This window comes from Panthera tigris, chromosome B1 (assembly GCF_018350195.1).
Source record: "Panthera tigris isolate Pti1 chromosome B1, P.tigris_Pti1_mat1.1, whole genome shotgun sequence".
In the NCBI taxonomy this organism is placed as follows: Eukaryota; Metazoa; Chordata; class Mammalia; order Carnivora; family Felidae; genus Panthera; species Panthera tigris.
In genome coordinates this window covers 147,763,800-147,788,593 of record NC_056663.1, presented here as the reverse complement: position 1 = coordinate 147,788,593, position 24,794 = coordinate 147,763,800, and the positions used below count along the sequence as shown (strand labels likewise).

Here is a 24,794-nt window from a genome sequence, read left to right as displayed (position 1 = left end):
GAGAATCTCAGGATTTTGTGGAAACTGTCCTTGCAATATATTACATAGTGCACCGTGTTATCCATCATACATATAGGATTTGAGTTCAATAAAGTTGGCCACTCAACTTAAGAGCATACCATGTATCTTCCTGGAACTCTCTTTATGTCACAACTGCTATGATTTTCCTAAATGACGGTGATGGGAGTTGGGAGAGGAGAGAAAGTAGTGTGTGTGTGGAGGGGAGAGGAGATGGGGGGGAGAGTAAATACACATGCAGTAAGTGGATAATGGATAGGTGAGGGATTGCTTAATATAATTTCTGATAGAAGATGAAGGTCTCCTTTTAGATGAGAATTTACAGGAAAATAATAATCCTATTGGCAAACCAAATGGAGAAACCTGATTTTTAGTGGTTTCAAATAATGATAGTGTTTTCAAAAAATATATAGGTATCTTTTCACTTAACATCCACATTTGAAGTTTAATTTTAGGAAAAAAAAATTCCTTAGCTCTTAAACTTGCTACTAAAATTTTAATTTTATATCACTGGGCAGTTTGGTAAAACCTATTCTTTCATTGTCAAGCACATCGCAAATATTTTCTCTTGTTTCTTCACTTATAGGGGTTAAAAGGACAAGATGAAGGGTTTAATCCTGACGGGGCTCATCCTGGTCTTTGCCATTTGTTTCCCGGTAAGATTCTATACACTTGAAATAAGAACTACCTAAAATTGAAAGCTACATTAACATTGAGATAGGGATCAGAGTGAGATTATGGGATTGTATTTCTAAAATCAAGATACAGTCACATGAGATGGAAAGAAACAGAAACAATTACCTTCTACTTCTAACATTCATAAAAATATGTTTATTCAAAATCACCTGGAACTTGAGGAGAAGAAACAAAGCAAAGGGAGATGTGGAAGGGAAAAAAGAGAAAAAGAGGGAGAGAAGCAGAAGAGAATGACTATTAGTTGAGGAGGATAAATATGAGAAAATCCCCAAATAAATTTGGAGCACTACAACTAACCTTGCAATGAAATTACCAAGACTCCCACTTCTCCTTCCCGTGCATGTTCACCCACTACTTCCATTACAAGGAGATAACCCTGTGAAGACGAAACATGAGGGCAAGCTTATCTCTAGCTTGTTTGTCACTCAGTCTCTGGATCTATTATTATAGTCTCACAATCAAACACTGCAGTATGTTCTTCCACATAAGGCATAAACACAGTGAAAAAGAAGATAGTCTCTTCTATTGGTATCTAAAATAAACAATTGTCATACATATTTGACTCATCTGAAACATGACTTGTGCACATGGTTTTTATGTACTTTTCTGAGTGAGCCTTGGTCTTTTGAACTTTGTGGGCTTTTGCTTTTCCCTTTTATAGCTCTGGCAGAGTTTTTTTGTTTTGTTTTGTTTTTAATACCTTCTTCTGCTCTTCTGATTTAATCATATACTATTTACTAGTTCCTTATCTCTCTCTTTGCTCAGAGCACAGTATCCACTATTTTTAGAACTACAGGAGGTCTTCAAGTGTCTGTTTCATGCTATTTAACCAGCAATGTTTCATTCAAGGATCCTTTCCTTTTTTGTCATTATTATTATTTCCTTGTCCTATTCTTCCCAGAACATTTAATGCCTCAGACAAAGCTTTTACAAGCAAGAGAAACTCATGGTGGGGGGTGGGGGTGGGGGTTGTTGTTGTTGTTGCAGTTTTTCAATATCCAACTTTCTGAATTCAATATCAAATACTTCTCTTTTATATAATTTCTAAACTAAGGCTTAGATGTAACACTTTCATTGAGAGTCATGTAACATGTTTACATGGTAACTATGTGATTTTTTTGTTAATTCCTAAAGGAGATGACAATGATTTCATCCTGCAGTTTTTAAGTGAAAAACAAGTTTTCATAGATTTAATGGGGTATTTTATAAAACCAATGAACTGGATTTCTCCAAATTAGATTTCTGTATTTTGTTGGATTCTCTTAGAAAATACTCTAAGCATTGAAAGTAACACCCAGTACTTTCTCTAATCATCCACATATTGTCTTGTTCTTTTAAATTATAGTGCAGTTAATTCTAAATTTATATTACACTTGAAACCAAAGGACTTTCCAAACTAAAGAGCAGAACAGTTTCCATAACTGAAGTGAAAATACAAAACAATAATTGACTGAATGCTTCACTTGGTAATATCTCCTATTCTCTCCTGCTGCAGTTCAGTGAGAGTCAGCAATCACAGCACCAGGCAACAAGGAAAACAATTAACCGTCAGCCAGTGCAAAGTCCCCCTGCCAGGACATCACGAAACAGACCTCCATCCACCCAAGTCATTAGGAAACCTCAAACCCGTTCTCATGCCTCTGGTTCACCTGCACTGCCTAACAAAGCAGCCAGCCAATTATCTTTAAATTCTAGGACATCAAGTAAAAAGAAAAAACCTACCCTGCCATCAGAAAGGCAAAGTCTACAAGTCAGGTCTAAGAAAAATATGTTAGCCTCTGCCAAGAAAGGGCCCCCCCTTTCATCTGGTTTAACAGGACGAAATGCTCCACGCAGGACAAGTAAAACTCTAAAACAGCCTAAAAAAAGTCAGAAGACAACTGCCAAGAAACAGTCAAAACGGACTCCAGCAGTACCAAAACCATCTTTAGCTGTTAAGAAAAGTCAAAATGCACCTAAAAAACCTCTGCCCACGTCGGCCAAGAAGCAGTTGAATTTGCCAAAAGTAGCTCAGGCAGCATCAAATAGAAGTTCAGCTTCGAAGAAAAGTCCACAAAAATCCAAGAGAATCCAGTCTATGCCTACTAAGAAACAGTTAAAACGGCGTACAACCAAATCAGCTCCAAAAACGTATCTAACTGAGAAGAAATCTCAAAATATTTATAAACCAAACTTGTCTGTATCCAAAACACAATCTAGGTCCACAGCAATAAGAGGTTCCCCCCAAACTTCTTCAGCTCCGAAGAAAAGACCAAGTACATCTCACAAGACTCTGTCATCGCCTGTCAAGAAAATACAGAATCGGGCGAAAGTAGTTAAAGCAGCCCCCCAAAAAAGTTTAGCCAAAAAGAAAACTCTAAAGAATCAAAAAACCAAACTGTTATCTCCAGTCAAAAAAGGGCCAGCTAAGGCAACAGCAACAAGAGCAGTTTTAAAAGTCAAAAAGAAAAATGCAGCTACATCTAAAAAGACAGCATCTACATCTGCCAAGGAAAAGCTTAATCAGCCAAGAAAAGTTGCAACAAAAAAGAAAATATCTATAGCCAAAAATAAAGTGTCAAAGAAATCCAAAAACTTTACCACACCTGCCAAGAAACAAGTGAATCAGCCTAAAGCACTTAAATCAGTACTAAAAACACAACCAGCCTCAAAGAAAAGACCAAAGATATTGAAAAGCTCCTTGTCTAAAACTGCCAGGAAGCAGTCAAATCAAACAAAGGAAGGCAAATCTCCAGCCCTCAAAACAACTCTGGCCAAAAAGAAAAACCTAAAAAAATCTAAACTAGCTGCCAGAAATCTCAATGGGTCTAAATCTGCTCGAGCAGGACCAAAAAGATCTCTAGCCAAGAAGAAAATTCAAAAGAAGTCTACACAGAAACAGCCCACAGCAGGTAAAAAGACTGCAAAAACAGTTCCTGCAAAGAATAAATCTATAAAACCATCTAAAAAAAGGCAGCCCACATCTCTAGCAGCACAGAAAAGGCTAAGTAAATCCAAAAAGAGACCCTTTAAGCCCTGTAAGAAAGGTATAAATCAACTTAAATCCCTTCAAGGAAAAAAAAGACCACCTTCCTCAGCAGGCAAAACTGTAAAACGACCAAAGAAAGGGAAATCTATACTTGCCAAAAAAAGGTTGAAATCATCTAAACCTAAAGGATCTAAAACTGTTCAAACTCCACAGAAAAAGCGCCCACATAACAAAGTCACAAAACCGTTCCCAATACATGCTCCATCTAAACTTCATCAATATAAACTTCCCTGTCTACAACCAAATCGACCACGTAAGTGTCCACTGAAGGTTCATCGTTTCTGTCCACTGCCACCAAGACCATGGCCAAGTGGACAACATCCTCATACACACCACCAACAGCATCACCACCCTCATTTGCCTCATAAGCCACCCGGTAAACCACGGCCTCCAACAAGGCCAACAGGAACAGAAGACATCACAACTGATGGCCCGACCAATGCAATCACTGCAGCAGCTGGAACTATTAGTAATTTAGCCACCATTGCTAGTACCATGTCCGATAGCACAACATCTATATCAGTTGCCCCAACTAGTCCATCTGCCACTGCAACCAAGGCATCAAATGCAACCACCAGAGCACCTGAAACTCTACCCCCAGGGGCTGCCACCACAGTCCAAGTGACACCAACCATGAACTCAGCAACTGGTGCTGCCTCCACTACAACTGCCCCAGCATCTGTGGTCACCTCCAAGACACCTTCAGTGGAATCCACGTCCCAAGAGTCTGCTGCTTCCAGTGCTGCCACCTCCATAAACCCAGGGGCTGACTCCACAGCCCTCTTAACCTCTGCTTCCACCACTGCACCTGATTTCACCACGAACGGCTCAGAAGCTGAAGCAACCACAACAGATGACACCACTCTCCCAATGATTGATGATTCCACTACTCCAGCTGCCTCTACAACTTCAGCAAACACAATCCTTGCTGCTACTGTTGTCACCACTGCTGCAGCCTCAACTCCCACATATGTTGGAGCCACAGGTGCAACAGCCCTCACAACCCCGGAGACTGGGGCCACTAGCCCTGGTGCTACTTCATTATCAGCCAGTGCTACCACAACTCTTGCTTCTGCTACCATGGAAATATCCAGAACTTCGACCACTGCTTCTAGTTCTGTCACAACCCCAGCTACACGTGGTGCCACAGCCACAGGTGCACCAAGTTCTGCAACCACCAGTGCACCTGGTACTGCCACCACAGCTGCACCGAGTTCTGCCATCACACCAATGGATGAGACTACCGCTGAAACAACCAGTGACACAACCACTGAAGCTACTTCCCCAGTGAATGAGGACACCACTGAAACAGCTGATGACACAACCACTGAAGCTACTTCCCCAGAGAATGAGGACACCACTGAAACAGCTGATGACACAACCACTGAAGCTACTTCCCCAGAGAATGAGGACACCACTGAAACAGCCGATGACACAACCACCGTAGCTGCCACCACAACTTCACTCAATGGGGTAACAACTGGTGCAACAGACTCCTCCACAATCTCAGAAACAGACTCGTCAATCACTGCTACTACAACCGCAGGATCCTCAAACCCAAAATCTGTGGGGACAATGACCACCACCACAGCAGCGGCCTCTTCAACCCCATCACTGGATATGACCACCCGTGGTGCAGTCACAACTTCAGCCACTAATGATACAGCTGCAGCTGCTGGCACAATGGTAGCAGGTGTTGCCACTTCAACCCCTGTGACTTCAGCCTCCACTGTTGAACCAGTTGTGCTGACCAGTCTGGGTCAAACTACCACCCAGGCTTCTAGAACTACAACTCTAGGGGAAGAGGCTACCACTGAACCGACCAATGACACAACCACTGAAGCTGCCACAACTGCACCTGCTGATGCCACAACCTCCACAGCTAACCCTCCAACCTCAGCAGTAGATTCCACATCTCCAGCCGTGAGTACAACTGATTCGGCTACAACTATAATATCTGGAGTAGTTACCAGCACAGCCACAGTAGTCTCCATAACTCCAGGGGTTGATGCCACCACAAGTGTCACTAGCTCACCTTCCATTGCTGGTACCACATCTCCTTCTGGTGCCACCACAGCTGTCCCAAGTGCTGCTTCTACTACTGAATCTGGTGCACTGGCCAACAGTGAAACCACCATCCGGACCTCCGATGCTACAACCCCAGGGGATGAGACCACCCCTGAGTCGGCAAATAATACAACCACGGAAGCTGCTACCACTTCAGCTGAAGGTGCCAAAACCCGTTCTGCTGACTCCACAACCTTAGAAGCAGGCACTACATCTGTTGCTACTACTGCAATGGCTACATCATCTGCAACCACAATTCCTATGACAGCTACCACTGCAACAGCTGCAGCCTCCACCAGGGCTCCAACTACACCGTCAGCCTCAGAGGCTACCACTACTGCCAGTACAAGCATACCAGCCACCACCCTCCCTGCTGACCCTGGTTCTTCAGCCAGTGAGGCTACAACTCCAGTGGATGAGGACACTACAGAAACTTTAGGTATCACTGCCACTACAACTCCATCAGGTGTCACCTCCACCACTGTACCTGAAGATTTAACCACCGAATTGGACTCTGTCACCACAGAACCCGAAACAGCTGTCTCCACTGATGAGGTCACTGCTGCCACACCAGATGATACTACTCTCACTGCAACAAGTACCGATGCTGCCGCGACTCCTTCTGCAGAATCCACAGACCCTCCTGAGGTTTCCACACTTGCAGCAGATGCTACCACCCCACCTCCAGAAGGGATTTCCACAGCTCCAGCTATCACAACAGTAGCAGCAACTACCACACCTGAAACTAATGCCATTAGTACTGCCCCAGTGACAACCACCAGTCTCGCAGCTACAGTCCCCACAAACACAGGCTCAGCTGGAACCACCTTTGTTGTTGACAGCAGCACACAAGCATCACCTGCTACTGTGACCACAACCAGTATACCTACAACTGGCCTTGACACTACTTCCCCATAGTAAGAGCAATGCAGTGGTGCATCTCGAGCATCTTGAAAACAGGTAAATCATGCGTGCAAAGAATTAGATGAAGAAATTCAATAGTGCTCTATATTTCTCTAAACACCTTACTTTAATAACTAGTTACTCTTGATATGCATACATTTTTATTCTTTGCAATTCTATGAGAGAAAGCAGATAGTCTCCTATTTTGTATATAGGATATAGAGGTATGGAATTTGCTCAAATTCAGAATACATGGTGGCAAAACCAGGACTAAAATCCAAGTGTCTTCATACTTAAGCCAACAGTCAGAAAGCTTACAATTCTAGAACAGTAAGCCCAGAAGACAGTTTAGTAGATCGTTGAATTGCAGTCACTTGGTTTCTTTTCCAAAATAAAGATTACTGAGTTCCACTACCCTAGAAACTATACATTTTTTAAAGAAAATTCTTGGGAGGTGAGGAGTCTGATGAGGTTACAAATGTAAAAACACGCAGACAGTATTTCATAAAGGGAAACTGGGAAGTATACAAGCTCACACACAAGAATGAGTATCACAATCAATTTACTGTAAATAGTTGAACTTGACTATAGCAAAATTGCCACCTCAGTTAAGCTTAGATGGAAATGGGGGAATACTACCACTATTAATAAGAAAAATCCATGGAGAACAAAACAAAATTAGAAAAATGTATAAAGTAAACTTTTATCAAAATACAACACAATAAGAACACCTGAGTGGCTCAGTCAGTTAAGTGTCTGACTCTTGATTCCACTGAGGTCATAATGTCCAGTCATGAGATCAAGCCCTCCCTCCATGGAACCTACTTGGATTTCTCTCTCTCCCTCTGTCTCTGCCCCTCTCCCACCCTCTCAAAATAAATAAACATTAAAAACAATACAACAAGGGGTGCCTGGGTGGCTCAGTCGGTTGAGCGGCCGACTTCAGCTCAGGTCATGATCTCACGGTGCGTGAGTTCGAGCTCTGCATCGGGCTCTGTGCTGACAGCTCAGAGCCTGGAGCCTGTTTCAGATTCTGTGTCTCCCTCTCTCTGACCCTCCCCTGTTCATGCTCTGTCTCTCGCTGTCTCAAAAATAAATAAATGTTAAAAAAAATTTAAATAAAAAAAAAACAATACAACACAATGAACCATGTGATTAGAACCATGATCTAAAACTCTAAAATACAAGGAGCAGGTCTAAGATGATTTCAGAGAAAGGAATGCTAGAACACATAATATCAAACTTTTTTACAAGGATTTTTTATTTTTTATTTTGTTTTGTTTTTGGGTTTTTTTTTTAAGTTGTTTTAAAGTTGGATAAAACCATTCTAGGTTGTAATAATGATGAACTAGGGCTTGAGTACAGCAGGTAGCTATGCTTTAAACACAGGACATCTAACTAGATATGTTTTACTTTACAATAGAATCATGAACTATCATAAAAATAAGAGAGTGGTGCTGGGGCAAGGGAGGGTATATAGACTGGAATTTATTTCAAATAATTAATATAAAATAGTAATTTTAAACTGACTAGGTGATATTTATAGGACTGTAGAAATTAATTTTATATTTCTCAACATTTTTCCTAGGTCATAACTTTCCTAAATATTAAACTTCTCACCTTAACCTCTGCCAATATTGCCTCAAGAAATGACTGCCATCTCACTTCAGAAATAAGACAACTCTAGAAATTCTACTTTCATTCTGTCACTTCTTATGTATGTTCAGTTTTAATTTTTCAGCTTTTGTTCAATAAATCATTTTGAAAATCATTTGTTCCCTGTGTGTATTTGTATCACTTTCATCTGTTTGGAAATGAATGAAAAGATTAATATGCCTGTCCCCCTAAAAGGGATTCCAATTATGAGCATTACTTAAATATAAGGTTGACCTGGGCACCTGAGTGGTTCAGTCTGTTAAGCAGCTGACTTCAGCTCCGGTTATGATCTTGCAGTTCAAGAGTTCGAGCTCCGCATCAGTCTCTGTGCTGAGAGCTCAGAGCCTGGAGCCTGCTTCAGATTCTATGTCTTCCTCCCTCTCTGCCCCTCCCCTGCTCATGCTCTATCTCGCTCTCGAAAGAAAGAAAGAAAGAAAGAAAGAAAGAAAGAAAGAAGAAAGAAAAAAGAAAAGAAAAATATAAGGTTGACCAAGACCTTAAAATTCTCCTCAGTGTGACTAAATTTTAGACAGGTTTCTTCCTGACTCTAGGTCCCTGGAGGTTTAGAATACTTATTTAGAACACTTGCAATTGTAAATTCTTTGTCTGGTTTTTTGAGATGTAAACATTTTTAAAAGCCTCTTTTCTAATTTTACAACCTAGAAATATCTTTCCTAAGGACCTGGGAGCCAAGGAAGATAGTGCCCCCTTTCCCAGTCTCTGCAGGAGAGTAGGAGCTTATTTAGATAAGCACCAATTAGCAAGCACATACTGTCTAAATCACAGTAAAACATTTGCAGGCTCCAGAATTACATAATTTACTCTATACCTTCCATCAGTCAACATCCCCATAACATCCTCCAGGTACTTTTCCACTAGCTCACCCTAGCTCTAAAATACCTCTCACCTTTGTTTCTGCAGAGTTCGCTACTGAAATCGTCTTGAATGAAGTCTTCCTTGCCTGTTTAACTTTATCCTGCAATTTTTGCTTTGACAAGGTAAACATGTGGAATGCAGAAACTATAAACAAAGTTTGGGTGAAAACTTCCCTCGGTCAAGCTCCACAAGAACATAAAAGAAATGAAAAACAGGGTCAGGCTCACTAACATAATCTGAAATGACTTTCATATTATGTCTACTTTTAACACCATGAAAAATATATATTAAATTTTTGAGGCTGAGAAATTCTGAATTAAGTATAATAAATATAATTTTGAATGTATAGCTGACTTTGAAAGAAAGTAATAGCAAGGAAAACTCCTATAATGCAAAAACAAAATGAAAATAGAATCCAGGGAGGAGCTGTACATGGACTCTAAGGTCACCCTCAAGGATGCGGCTGGTCTTGGTAACTCAAGGGCTTCAATTTTAAAACTTAGATGAAGACAAAAGAATGGGCATTTAGCCCACTCCAAACAGTTGGAACTGAGTCTCTCTACATAAACCTGGGACTCTCAGAAAGCCACATCCTTTAAATGGATTCAAAACATTTTGAACACTGGTAGAGGCAATTGAGAAACAATGTGCTATACACACTTGAGTCTAAAAGATTAAAAAGAATTTAAGAGATAATGGATGTAGATGGAGACTGCCTATTTTCCTTCCAATAACATAACAAAGACATAAGAACAGAGGCAATAATCAAAGGTATAAGGACTGAGAACCAGTCATTTCATTCACCTTTTTCTTAAAATAACAAACATGTTGACATTTTTATCACACAAAGAATATGCATAAATCTTCAGCTAATCTTCCCCTTGAGCAGCATCTTATTACAGATCTTCCTCAACTTACGATAGAGTTATGTCCTGATAAAAACCATCATAAATTTAAAATATCATAAGTTGAAAATTCATTTAATACACTGAACCCACCAAACATCAGAGCTTAGCCTAAATGACCTTAAACATGCTCAGAACACTTACATTAGCCTACAGTTGGGCCAAAGCATCTAAACGAAGCCTATCTAATACAAAAATGTTGAAAAGATCCTGTAATTTATTGAATACAAAAGTGAAAAACAGAATGGTTGTATGGGTATAAAATGGTTGTGTGTTGGTTGTTTACCCTTGTGACTGCATGGCTGACTCGGAGCTGCAGCCCCTGCCACTGCCCAGCATCAAGGGAGAGCATCTCTAGCCCAGGAAAAGATCAAAATTTGAAATTCAAGTACAGTTTCTACTGAATGTGTATCACTTTTGCGCTATCATGATCGAGCCATCATAAATTGAGGACCATCTACATTAATTGCTCTAGTGAATCCATTAGACCAGGCCTGACCCAGAGACACCATCTTCACAAATAAATCAACATCACAGGAATAATGGCTATCCTGGAAGTTTTAATATTGCCTAGCTTGTCTGTGTATCTAAATACTCTCCAGGTTAATATTTACTTTCCAAAACAATAACAATAATAGTTGACAATCACTGAGCACTAATATGTGCAAAGCATTTTACATATTCATCAAATTTCAATAGATCTTAGTCACAACACTATGAAGTTGGCTGTACTGTTAGGCCCTTTTTACATATGAGGAAATTGAGGCTTGGAGAGTTTAAGTGTTTTGTTCAAGGTCAAAGAACTAGAAAAAAGTGGATCTAGCATTTATAAAATACATCGACATTTAGTATAAAATAAATGAAGATTAACACACAAGTAATTTAATTGCAGATAACATCTTTGGCATAGAAAAGCTGACTCAATGCATGTGAAGAAGTTGGATCCTCCCTGAAGGAAATAAGTGTATAAATTAAGGTATTTTTAATACATGGTCCATGGCAAGATGGCTCAGATGATTACACTGGATGCTCAAATATTTTCATCCCACTAAAGTACTAAAAAAAAGACAGCTGAATATAAAAGAAAGTACCTCAAAAAATGGCATTAAGAAACTATTACTTAGAATTTCGATTTCCTGAAAATCTGACAAACTTAGATAATAATCTTTGAGAGTATAAACATTAATACCCAGGGCACTGAAAGGAGCAAATCTGATCCCAGAATTTATTCAGTATAAGAGAAGAACTGTTTGTGTTAAATTTCCATTTAAAATACACATGAAAAGAAGTGTCTTGTAACATTCATTTCTAAATTACAGAAATTCACATCTAGCCCTTGTTGACATGGATATTTAAAAAGGGGGGAAGTACAATCAAAGTGCCCAATCCAATTAATATTTCCAAGGGAGCATACCATGTAACAAACTACCACCCACATGAAGAAATAGAACCTGACAAGCACACCAGAAGACTGCATGTGCCTCCTTCCAGTCACTGCCCTTGACAAAAAGCAACCATCATTCTGATATTCATCTTTTCATTCTTTTTTTTTAATTTCAAGTATAATTAACATAGCATTACATTAGTTTCAAGTGTGCAATATAATGATTCAACAGTTCTATACATTTCTCAGTACTCAAGACAAGTGTATTCTTAATCTCCTTTACCACTTCATTCTTTTTTTAAAAAAATGTTTATTTATTTTTGAGAAAGGGAGAGTGTGAGAGTGCATGAGCAGGGGAGGGGCACAGAGAGAGGGAGACAGAGGATCTGAAGTGGGCTCTGTGCTGACAGAAACCCACAAACAGTGAGATCATGACCTTAACTGAAGTCTGACAAACAACTGAGCCACCCAGGTGCCTCATCAATTCATTCTTTAGTTCTAAATCCCCACTTCCAACTGCTTTATGAACTGAAAGTATCTATCCAGATCTATCTCAAATACTACACATTGGAAAGGAACATGTTATCTTTGCCTCTCACACCTTTCTGTCCTATGGTCTCCATCTCTACCATGATCTGTTATGCATCTGGTTACCCAAGCTACAAATCTCAGTATTATCCTCAACTCCTCTTAATCCCCACTGTATTCTGTTGATTCTCTCCCAATTATTTTATTATTTTTTTTAAATAAGTGATATTTTCTTTTCTTGCCCTTTACAGAGACTCATGACCTCAGATCTAGACTGGGATTAATGATCTAAAAATTAGTCTTCCTGTTTCTAATTATTCTCATTCCTCCTTCTCATCATTAAGGCCAATAATGACTGAAATATTCTAGGTACCACAACAAGGTAACACGGCTGGAAAGAGTGAGAAATAGGGAAAGCAGAAAATGAGTTCTGAGTGGTAATGGGGCATAATATTCTCTAGGGCCTTTAAGAGTTTAGATTTATTTATAGTAAAATGAAAAATGACTGGAGGCTTTGAACAGAAGAGTAGCATAATCTGACTAATATTTAAAAGAAACACTATATAAGAGAAAGTGGAAGCAGAAAACTAGTTTAAAAAGCAGCAAAGTGAGAAATGATTGAAATTTGACCAAGATGGTAGTGGTGTTGCTGGAAAAAAGTCACCAGATTCCAGGTATATTTTGGAGACAGAGCCACCCATATTTGCCTAAGAATTGGATTTGGGGTATAAAATAGAATGAATAGTCAAGGAAGACTCCAAAATTTCTGAACAACTGGAATTATTGACTTGCTATATTAGTTTGTTCAGGCTACTATAACAAAATGCTATAGAGTGGGTAGCTTAAACAATAGAAATTTGTGTTCTGACAGTTCTGGAGTCTAGGAATCTAAGATCAAGTTGCCAGCCAATTCAATTTCTGGTGAGAACTCTATCTTGTAGATGGCCACCTTCTCATTATGTCTTTACATGGCCTCACCTCTGACCATGCAGATGGAGGAAAAAAAATTTTTTTTTCCTTCTTATAAGGTCACCAGACCGAGATTAGGGCTTCACCCTTATGTCTCCAATTAACTTTAATTATCTCTTAAAGACACTATCTGCAAACATAGTCACATTAGGAATTAGGGCTTAACATATAAATTTTAGGGATGCTCAACTCAGTCTCTTAACAGTTGTCAACAAAAAAGATGGAGAAACTATAGGAGCTTTTTTATTGGGTGGTATTTTGAGTATATTAGAAGTTTTGTTTGGACATGGCATCTAATTGGCTCTGTCATATAAGAAGTAGGCTCTGTCATATAAGAATTTAGGTTAGATGTTTGACCTGGAGATATTAATTTGAGGGGTGCCTGAGTGGCTCAGTCAGTTAAGTGTCCAACTCTTGATTTCAGCTCAGGTCATGATCCCACAGTTCATGAGTTCAAGCCCCAGGTCAGGCTCTGCGCTGACAGCACGGAGTCTACTTGGGATTCACTGTCTCTCTGTATCTCTCTCTTTCATTCAAAAAATAAACATTAAAAAAAATAAAATAAAAAGAAATCAAGGAATCGATCCCATTTGCAATTGCACCAAAAACAATTAGATACCTAGGAATAAGCCTAACCAAAGAGGTAAGAGATCTGTACTCTGTAAACTATAAAACATATGTGAAATAAATTGAATAAGATACAAAGAAATGGAAAAGTTCATGGATTGGAAGAACAAACATTATTAAAGTGTCTATATTACCCATAGCTATCTACACATTTAATGCAATCCCCATCAAAATACCACCATCATGTTTCACAGAGCTAGAACAAACAATCCTAAAATTTGTATGGAACCAGAAAAGACCCCAAGTAGCCAAAGCAACCCTGAAAAGGAAAAACAAAACTGGAAGCATCTTGATTCCAGATTTCAAGCTATATTACAAAGCTGTAGTCATCAAGACAGTATGGTACTGAGACAAAAACAGACACATAGGTCAGTGGAACAGAATAGAAAACCCAGTAATAGACCCAAACTATACGGTCAACTAATCTTTGACAAAGCAGGGAAGAATATCCAATGGAAAAAAGACAGTCTTTTCAACAAACAGTGTTGGGAAAACCAGACAGCAAGATGCAGAAGAATGAAACTGGACCACTATCTTACACAATACATAAAAATAAATTCAAAATGGATGAAAGGCCTAAGATGAGACAGGAAACCATTAAAATTCTAGAGTATAACACAAGCAGCAACCACTTTGACTCGGCAATAGCGAGTTCATACTAGACACATCTCAAGAGCCAAGGGAAATAAAAGCAAAAATGAACTATTGGGACTTCATCAAAATAAAGGCTTCTGCACAGCAAAGGAAACAATTAATAAAACTAAAAAGCAGATTACACAATGGGAGAAGATATTTGCAAATGACATATCTGATAAAAGGTTAGGATCCAAAATCTGTAAATAACTTACAAATCTCAGCATCCAAAAAAAAACAAATAATCCAATGAAGAAATGGGCAGAGGACATGAATAGACACTTTTCCAAAGAAGACATCTAGATGGCTGCCAGTCACGTAAATAAAGTCTCAGCATCACTCATCATCAGGGAAATATGAATCAATGCCACCATGAGATACCAGCTCATACCTGTCAGCATGGCTAAAATTAACATCTCAGGAAACAAGTGTTGGTGAGGATGCAGAGAAAGGGAAACCCTCTTGCACCATTGGTTGGAATGCAAACTGGTGCAGCCACTCTGGAGAACAGTATGGAGGTTCCTCAAAAGGTTAAAAATAGAACCAACCTATGATCCAGCAATTGCACTATTAGGTATTTACCCAAAGGATACAAAAATACAGATTTGAAGGGGTATGTGCACCCTGATATTTATAGCAGCAGCATCAACAATAACCAAACTATGGAAAGAGCCCAAATGTCCATCTACTAATGAATGGATAAAGAAGAGGTGGGATATTTATATATAATGGAATATTACTCAGTGGCCAGAAAGAATGAAATCTTGCCATTTGCAATGACATGGATGGAGCTAGAGTGTATTAGGCTAACTGAAATAAGTCAGTCAGAGAAAGACAAATACCATATGATTTCACTCATATGTGGAATTGAAGAAACAAAACAGATGAACATATGGGAGGGGGAAATGAGAGGGAAACAAACCATGAGAGAATCTTAAACATAAAGAACAAACTTAGGGTTGATGGAGGAAGGTGGGTGGAGGATGCACTAGATGGGTGATGAGTATTAAGGAGGGCACTTTTATGATGAACACTGAATGCTGTAAGTGATGAATCACTGAATTCCACACCTGAAAACAACATTGCATTCATTGTATGCCAACTAACTAGAATTTAACTATTTGAAAAGAAAAAAAAAGAAGATTGAGAAGGTGAATGAATTCAAACTGACCGTTCTGATTACCAGTTAGCATTAACAAGCACTTAGAAGTCATAATCAAGTATTGTTTTCTCTGGGCACAGGAACAAAGTGGATGGAGAGTTATGTTTACTCTGAATTGATGCTTTCCAAGCAAGTACAATAAAGCAAGAAAAAGACAAAGGACTTGATTTATGCAGAAGGAGAGATTATAGTAGTTGTTTATAAAATGCGAACTGGATAAGGAGAACAGTGAGAACTCGGGGAATAACAAAGTGTTAAAAGCTGGTAGGATTCACGGACTGTAGGAATCCATGAGGTTACAGAAATGTTAGAATCAGGGCACCAGAGAGAGGTTAGAAAGTGAGCTGTTTGTCACAGGAATTATTAGGAATGGTATGTTTTAGTTATGGCCATGAGAATGAATAGTTTAAAAAAAAAGTAAACAGTAAGCATATAGGAAAAAAGGAGTCAAGGAACTGAGAGAACAAAATATTGAAAGGACCTTCTATGTCATTGAAATCACCATGAATTGACAAAGCAGTGGTATGAAAAAAGTTACAGCATAAAAAAAGTCACAGTAAGCCAAGAGATGAAATCTGTGATAGTTAATTTTTTGTGTCAGCTTGATTGGGATAAGGGGTGCCCAAATTAAATATTATTTTTGGTTTTGTCTGTGAGGTTGTGTCTGAATGAGAGTAGCATTTGAATCAATGAACTCAGTAAGGTTCATCCAATCCAAAGGATGGATTCATCCAATCCTTTGAAGGCTTGAATAGAAGAAAAAAGGTTAAGGAAGAAGGAATTTGCTCCCTTTTGCTTCCTGCTACTGGATAGAGTTGGGACATTTTCTTCTGCCCTTGAACCAGGATATATACTATTAACTGGACTGGAATTACACCACTGGCTTTCATGAATCACCAGCTTGCAAATAGCAAATCATGAGACTTTTCAGCATCCATAATCATTTGAACCAATTCCTCATAATAAATATCTCCATATATTTATGTGGGTGTATGTATGTGTGTGTGTGTGTGTATGTATATGTATATGTGTATATATATACACATATATATATGTATGTGTGTGTGTGTGTTGTGTATATACACTACACACACACACACACACATACATATATATATACACATACACACACACATATACACATATATATGTATAGATACATGTACATATACATATATATATATGTATATATATATACACACATATATATACATATATACATATGTATATATATGTATATGTACATGTATCTATACATATATGTGTGTGTGTGTGTATACACACATACATATATCCATCGGTTCTCTTTCTCTGGAGAACCATAATGAATACAAAGTCTTTACACGAAGAGGGAGAGTGATTTGAGCATCCCTAGATGAGTAAGTCCCCCTGACCCCAACTCCAGTCTCAAACACCCAAACTTCAAAGCCAAGAGCCTTTCAAACAATCTCTTCTTCTCTGGTAAAACCCCAAAATTATAGTCCTTTGATTATGTGACTCATAGACCAGATTTTGCTTATCTTATTCCCCATCATGTCACTCAGAGCCTCGGGCTGAACCTTAAATAAGCAACATTCAATTAATGTTTCAATAAATAAATAAATAAATAAATGGCAAAAAACATGGTTATCTGTGTATTCCTTTCCTCCTAGAATATATTATAAATTCTTTGAGAATCAGTGTTATATATTCTACTTCTGTTTTTCCACCAGTGCCTTTCAGACACTAAATAATACTTGTTGAATTGATATGTATCCTCATCCATTAAATATATGGTACCAACAAGCTTGATGATTCAATAAAATAAAACAAGCATTTTATAAAAATTAATTAGAGCCATGCCTGTAGGTTTCACTTTTGCCATGTAAAAATGATAACTGCATGTGGATGTCAATAACCTGTTTTCTAATCTGTGGTTCCTCTTTCAATATAACTATTGTAGTGTATGGAAAAGCACTGGTGTTAGCCTACTTATGCATTATAGATGACAACTTCCAGAAATAGTGAGTAGATCATAAACTAGAAAGTATGTAGAAAAATAAATGAACTATTCACCTCAATGAATGGTAACAATGGATTAGAACTTCTTGGACAGAGAAGAAGAAGGAGAAGGAGAAAGAGAAGAAGGAGGAGGAGGAGGAGGAGGAGAAGGAGGAGAGGGAGAAGGAGAAGGAGACGGAGGAGGAGGTGGAGGAGGAGAAGAGGAGGAGAAGGAAGAGGAAGAAGAAAGAAGAAAGAAGAAAGAAAGAAGAAGAAGAAGAAGAAGAAGAAGAAGAAGAAGAAGAAGAAGAAGAAGAAGAAGGAGGAGGAGGAGGAAGGAGGAGGGAGGAGGAGAAGAAGAAAGAGGAAGAGGGGGAGGAGGAAAAGAAGAATTTTAAGGATGAAGTTTCTTAACAAAGCCTTGATTTTATCGTCCCAGTTTCAACTTTGAAAACCATGATGTAGAAATCTTTGCTACCTTAAATTTTATAAAGATGAATTAGTGCCAGCCAGAGATTCTGAATCTGAGTCTGGCAGCCTACTGGAAATAAAAAGACCTGCAAATATTATCTCTAATTGAATAAACACTCCATCTTCAAGTACATATTACTGCACTAGCTTTCCAACAATTACTTCAAGTGCCATAAAGAGCAATATTTAATGTCATGGGAATGGTATTTCCAAGCTACTAAAGTGATAACATTATAATTGTTCAACTCATGACACATTGCTTTTGATCTGAAGGTAATTATGGTGTACATAGAGGCTTTGTACATCAATACTCTGCCTGATTAAAAGAACAATCCAGTGACAATCTGGGATATAACTTGGGGATTCAGTATTTGTTCCAATGCATAATAAAAGAATGTCAGCTACAGAAAAGTATTAAGATGAGCCAGAGAATAGGGACAATAGAGGAAGCCTAAAGGAAAAACAAAAGTACAAAAAGCTCAACTTTGTCTTTCTACTTAGTAACATCCATACATCACAACCATTACAGAATTTTAGGATTACATGATATGAAAGAAGAATGTAGGATTAAAAAAATGAAAAATGTAATTGCCGGTAAGTAAATTTTTGAGATGTCTTCAAATGAGAAGAAATAGCAAGCCAATTAAGTTCAGACTGAGTCTCTGTGCCTCATAAAAGTACTATGTATGCCTTGCATAGCCTAAACTGAAAGTCAGTAACAACTTAAGTTCAGATTTTTATGGAGGTTTTAGAATATATACCAATGAATCACCTCAGCAAGTGACACAGCAGGGATGATGGATTTTGGTGGATTCCATGTAAATGGACAATTAGCTTCAGAAACTGGAGTTAACAGCTATATCAGCCAGGAATTTGATGCCTGAGGGATCAGCACTGTATCTATATAAATCATGTAGAAAAGAAAAAACAAGATTATACTGGGCATGTTATTTTTTTTTTAATTTCTTCTTCTCCTATAAACATATTTTTCAAACACTCAACCAAACACAATCCTGTCCTTACAAAAACCACAGCCTCATGGGGTTTTTGTCACTAATGTAAACTAACTAGTGACAATACATGTTAAATGCGATTATAGTGAAGCAAAATTTTGCTGTAGAAGCAGAAGGAGCAATGTTTTAAAAAAACAGGAAAAAAGGAGGAAATGGCACTAGATGCTAGTGCCATTTTTTTACTATTTTTTTATTCTATAATTTCTTTTTTTATTTAAATTTTAGTTAACATACAGTGAAATATTGGTTTCAGGAGTAGAATTCAGTGATTCATCACTTACATACAACACCCAGTGCTCATCATAAGTGCCCTCGTTGTGCCCATCGCCCATCTAGCCCATGTCCCACCCACCTCCCTCCATCAACCCACAGTTTGTTCTCTATCATTAAGAACTTCTTGTGGTTTGTTTCCCTAGAGAGTTAATTTTTAAAAGACTTCATGATATTTAAAATATGAGCCTTGGCCCTTTCAATTTGTAGATAAGCTAATAGGTTCACTTTGTGCCTGAGAGATACATGCACAAAAGCCAACAGACACCTCCTCTCTTTTCTTTTGTTCTGGGATTAGCTCAGAAGAAATCCCTTATATAAAAAGCTTTTTCTCTTCCCCATTGAAATAAAGAAGGAGGAAGAAAGAAGAGCTTGTGTTTCTGTCTGAGATTTAGACTTTTTCATCATGGAGTTGATCTTCTTCGTGCACTGCTGAGCCAGGCTGATTTGATCAAGAGTCAAAGCTAGAAGGCGGCTGACAGGAAAAACTCCTTTGCAAGGTAATACTTGAATAAATCAGAAGGTTTGGAGCCATTCTTTCCTCAAATACCTACACTTTCTTTAAACTCTTTTGTAAAGGGATCTACTTAGATAAATTTTAAACTCTGGCTGAAGAAAGATTCAATAAATTAACTTTTGTCTAAATAGTCCTGAAAAAATGCAACAAATAGATATCATCATGAGAATAAGGATGAATTTGTATGATGAAGTCCCCACTGAATAACTAACTCTGTCCAAAATGTACTTGCTATTTAAATATTTACTCCTTGATTCTCTGTAAGTTACAAAAGAAAATAGCCAAAATTCTTCCTATTCTCACTGATTGGTTAAAATTGACCTTAGCAAACAGTATTCTATCCCACATATTGTCATTTCTGATAATGCACTAGAATTAGCTGGGCATTGTCTATCTTATTAGCAAGCCATAATTTAGTTAATGTTTATTTAATTAGCTAATAATATTAGAATATAACAGAGATTATTTTTGATGTTTTTTAAATTGTCACTCAAGTTGTCAATGAGCTAATGTAACATAGGACAATCTTGCACTTAGTTGCAGGGAATAGCAGGACAAGATGAAGATTCTAGTCTTAATTGTGACCATCTTGAATTCTGTGGCTTGCTTCATGGTAAGTTTCAGTATTTTGAATAACAGTATCCTTATGAAACTAAAAATTAGATGGAGGGAAAACATGGATTGATATCATTAGCTTATGTTTAATGCAAGAAAGAATATTTTGCTAAACAAAATATCATTGTATTTTTAATGTTCTATTTTCTATTTATAAACTTCCTTCCCTTAAAATAAATAACATACATAATGAAGTAAAGATAACAGAAACTATAATGCATGATAGTATATAATTTAAAGGGCTTCTCTATACTTTCATACTTTAAGAGATTCTGTACTGAAAATTTGCTATGGGACACCTGGATTTATATTTGTTATATTTGCAGAGGCTACTTAACCCTAATATGCTAGCTGTTCCTTTTTACACTGATATTGTATATTTCTGATTTGATTAAACTAACAACTAAGGGATAAAAAAGAAAGCAGAGACCTTCAGAATGTTGCTTTATTTGATCAATTTAGCACTGTGACTACTGACTTCAGGTTTTTAGTAAAATATAATCAGCAAGAGGAACCTCACCAAAATGTTATACTTCTTTCCCTTTAGTATTATGGGAATGAGGAAACATACAATCACACAAATCATTTGTCTGCCAATCCACCTTTGTCTGCATCAGAGAGCCACAGAGCAAGTCAACTCTCATCCATCCTCAGAACAAAAAATAATTCTGCACCTACAGATGATTCAAATAGCTACTCTGAGTCTACTGATACAGTCACAAGGCACTCTGGATCTCTTTCAAAGAGAAACCACTCAGAGACTCTTCAAGCTAGGATATATAACTTTCCCCCATTTGGGGACGATATACCAAGTAACCCTTCAACTAACCAGACTTCAGCTAACTTTGTTTATGTTGAGGGTATAGGAGGCAACTCTACTCAGGCAGAGGCTCCAGGGAGCAATGCTTCACCTTCATCTGCTGCTGTGCAGGATACTTCTGCTGTCAGCATCACAAATTCCAGATTTGCCCCCAACTCCACAATAACACAGAGCAGGATGGCTGTTTCTGGGGAAAATAACATCTCAGCCCCTGTGTCCATAACCACCCACCAGTATAAGTCTGATTCCATTGCTATTCCCCACTTTCAGACAGACTCCAAAACAACTCGGAGTCTTGAACGCTTCTTCCCACCCACTGGAAGATCTAAACCATTCTTTGTCCCTAATCCTGCTGCACATATACAAAATGCTAAGAATGAGTTCAGTGCCTCTGCAGGTGAGAGCACCACTGTCACAGCAGATGCAAACAACCTCCTTGGAACTTATACCACTTCTCATGAGGAAGAAGCATGGCCACAGAGTGTATCCTTTACTGGTGCTACCGCTCTTATGAAAGAAAGTGAAACAGCCACCATTGCTGCCATAGACATTCTAGAAGATTACACAACTCTGTTTGATGTTCCTGACATGGAGGATGAAAACGTAATTATAATTGACACTACTTATCTGGAAAAATATGGCAAAACCGTGAGCAGTACTCCAGATGTTCCACAGAAAGACCATTCTATTGTACTTGATGCCAGAGACAAGAAGAATCATCATAGAACTACAGCTAATGCTCAAACACCTAGCATTTCTCTTGCAAAAAATGGCAATGATTTTGAATCTTTTCCTATTCTGATTACTTACAGCAAGGCTGATACCAAACCTAGCATGACTGCCACTGACACTGATGAAGCGACTTCCAATATTAATCCCATTAATACTATAAATTCTCTTCTTAATTGTAGAACATATAAGGAAAGCAATAATGCTATCGGTAATTTTTATGATACCAAGACAACGTTGGAGGTAGCTAAAAATACTATGCAACCAGTGGATTCAATTATTTCCAAAACAAATGGCATCACTTCTACAAAGCATTACACTAATCCTAACTCCATAGAGCCAACAACGAGCACCAACATTAACTTTAAAATAACCTGGCCTTTGAAGAAAGATACAATAATAAGAGGCAGACACACTGTACAGGTGGAAAACATCACAACACCTAACAATAACAGTATTGCTGGAGCAACTGGATCTAAAGTCACTGATTCAGTAATTAAGCTCCATTCTAATATTCCTGCCAGTGTACATTTTAAAACTAATAGGAATAATTTTGAGGCTGTGAGCAGTGATGAAATTGACGAAGTCATTCCTGTGGTCCAAGAAATTGTAAATATGGACCAAGATGATGTAGTTATAGAGGAAGTAATCTTTCTTCATCCAGACTCTTCCACAACAGAAATTAGAAGAAAAGTTTACTCTCGTAACCCTGATGCAGATTATGCCCAAACGTCAAGAAACAAAATCATCTTCCTTTCTGACATCCCTGAAATGTTCAATCCCCGTTCCAAAAATAAAATAAAGCCCTTTACAATAGATAGCACAAACCTCATCACCAAGAGAGGTAACCATAGAACCCCCACCTCAATTACTGCAAATTATGCCAAAGCCAAAATGGATGTTGAAAGAACTAGTGTGTTTAAAAGAGCCAATTTTCAGAGAAATATCACTCCTATCATCACTCACCCTGGAACTACCGGACCTGTCTATTTTAGTGAAGACAGTGTAGCTGACAAGACCTCACCTTCAAAGCTCAGTATCACTTATTCAGATAAATCTACTGACTCTGTGGATGAAACCATTAGTTTCTCAACTAATAGTAATCATGCCAATGGTGGTACAGGTCCCAACCCTGAAACAAACTTTCCTATGAACAAAGGATACACTCTTCCATCAGTAGCTGAATCACCTACCCTAATGCCCAAAGCCCAAAATAATCAAGCTCAAAACTCCCTGCTCATTAAAGATGATTCCTTGGCTGGTGCTTGGATATCAGATCCTGTGGCTAAAAGTCCTCATCTCATTAATGATGCCATTATACAAAAGTGGAAAACTGATAAAGTACCAGTAAATCCTTTGAACATTCCATTGGAGTCTACTTTCCTTACAGCTAGTTTCACCTCTCCCACCGATGAATACAGTACCACTGCCAGTGCAGGTAAGAGGACCACAAATATGACTGACAGCTCTGAATTGATGATTAAGAAGGCCAGCATACGAGAAGGAAGGCCCACCGGAGCCATTAACTCCTTGCGTACAAAAATAGGTGGTTTTCTTATACCAAAACAAAGATTTAGACATTTGCTAGACAAAGAAAGGGATAATGAAGAGGAATCAATTCCCTATGTGGAAGTAAAATCTTCAATGGAAGAAGATGGCATTTTTCAGATAAAAGAAGACCTTCCACCTTCAAATAATTTCAAGTACCCTGAATCAGAAAACAGTGGCTTTGAAAGGAATGGATTTGTGGCTATGGATAGCACAAAGTCCCTTTCCACATTAGGTAGTAGTATACCTACTGCTGAGGTAACAATAAGTGACGGAGACCTTACCACTCCTGGGGAAGAAAATGTTGATGTTCTATATGAGGTCACTAAACCTGGAAATGGCAAAATACATTTTAATACTATAGCCACCAAAACAATAACTAATGGTGTGGGGGAAAGTGCAGCTATGAAACAGAATGTGGAAGCAGCAGATGGCACTGAATTCCTTCCATCTAGCAATTCTATCCCTCAAAGTAGAAGAGATCACCCTACATTCTCTAACTTATACTACAATATAATCACTGATAATCCTCTCCATATCACCAAAGAGAACCCAAATGTTTCTCACAACATTAAGAAACATAAACTGTCAGTCTTCACAATGCACAATGCAGAGCTTAGTGGTTATAGAGATGGCTATCAAACCCTTGCTGCCATAACATCAAGCAATGCTAAGAAACTGCTCAATAAAGGCAAAATATCTGGGACTGAAATAACAAATATCTCTCTTGGCAGTCCTACTATAGTTGATGATATTTCCAAAGAGGATAAAAATACTGAAGCTGTGACAGACTTGGCTTCAATAGCTGCCACCTCGCCAATAAGGAAAGGCATTCTGACCATGAACGAAGTTAATACTCTTAACAATGAACCTAATAAACCAGGAGATGACTTTACCACGTCCAAAAGAGGTCCCAATGTATACAGAAATGATGGCACTTTATTAGTAGCTAGTTCCTCTGCTTCCATGCAGTCTGTTGCCCCTTTCAATCATCCTCAAGCAACAAACCCTATAAAAAAGATCTCCTCAGCAGATACTATAGTACCAAAGACTTTTCATAATAAGTCCACCCCTGCAGCTTTGACAATAGCTGTCACTGACGCTTCTCAAGATGTCGACACCATGCTTTACAGTGAACAGTATGAATCTAAGGACACTTTTAAGGAAGATATAATAGTGAACAATGAAGCATACCCCCAAAAAGACATAGGTATTATGGCAAAGGAAGAAGATATACTTAAAGAAGAAAATGTGAGGGATAATAATTATGTTACACCTATTGCAGGTGATAATGTTCCTAAAGGCAACAACTTGACATCTAAACATTATTCTCTTAACTCTGATGTATATAATTCCACCAGATTCAAAGGAACAACCAA

General features: G+C 38.2%; 1 long non-coding RNA gene across 12 annotated transcripts in view; it reads right to left on the bottom strand.

Annotated features, from left to right (window-relative positions):
- Positions 1 to 24,794, bottom strand: part of LOC122238023 — a 134,899-nt gene that overhangs the window by 47,422 nt on the left and 62,683 nt on the right. For 10 of the 12 annotated variants that reach the window (XR_006216963.1, XR_006216961.1, XR_006216967.1 and 7 more), the window contains 3 exons: positions 18,676 to 18,803; positions 9,276 to 9,427; positions 1,012 to 1,090 (listed from right to left, as the gene is read on the bottom strand). This is a non-coding gene — a long non-coding RNA (uncharacterized LOC122238023). Of the gene's footprint in view, positions 1 to 1,011; positions 1,091 to 9,275; positions 9,428 to 18,664; positions 18,804 to 24,794 lie in introns of all 12 variants that reach the window. The other 2 variants (XR_006216970.1, XR_006216972.1) reach the window with 2 other exon arrangements.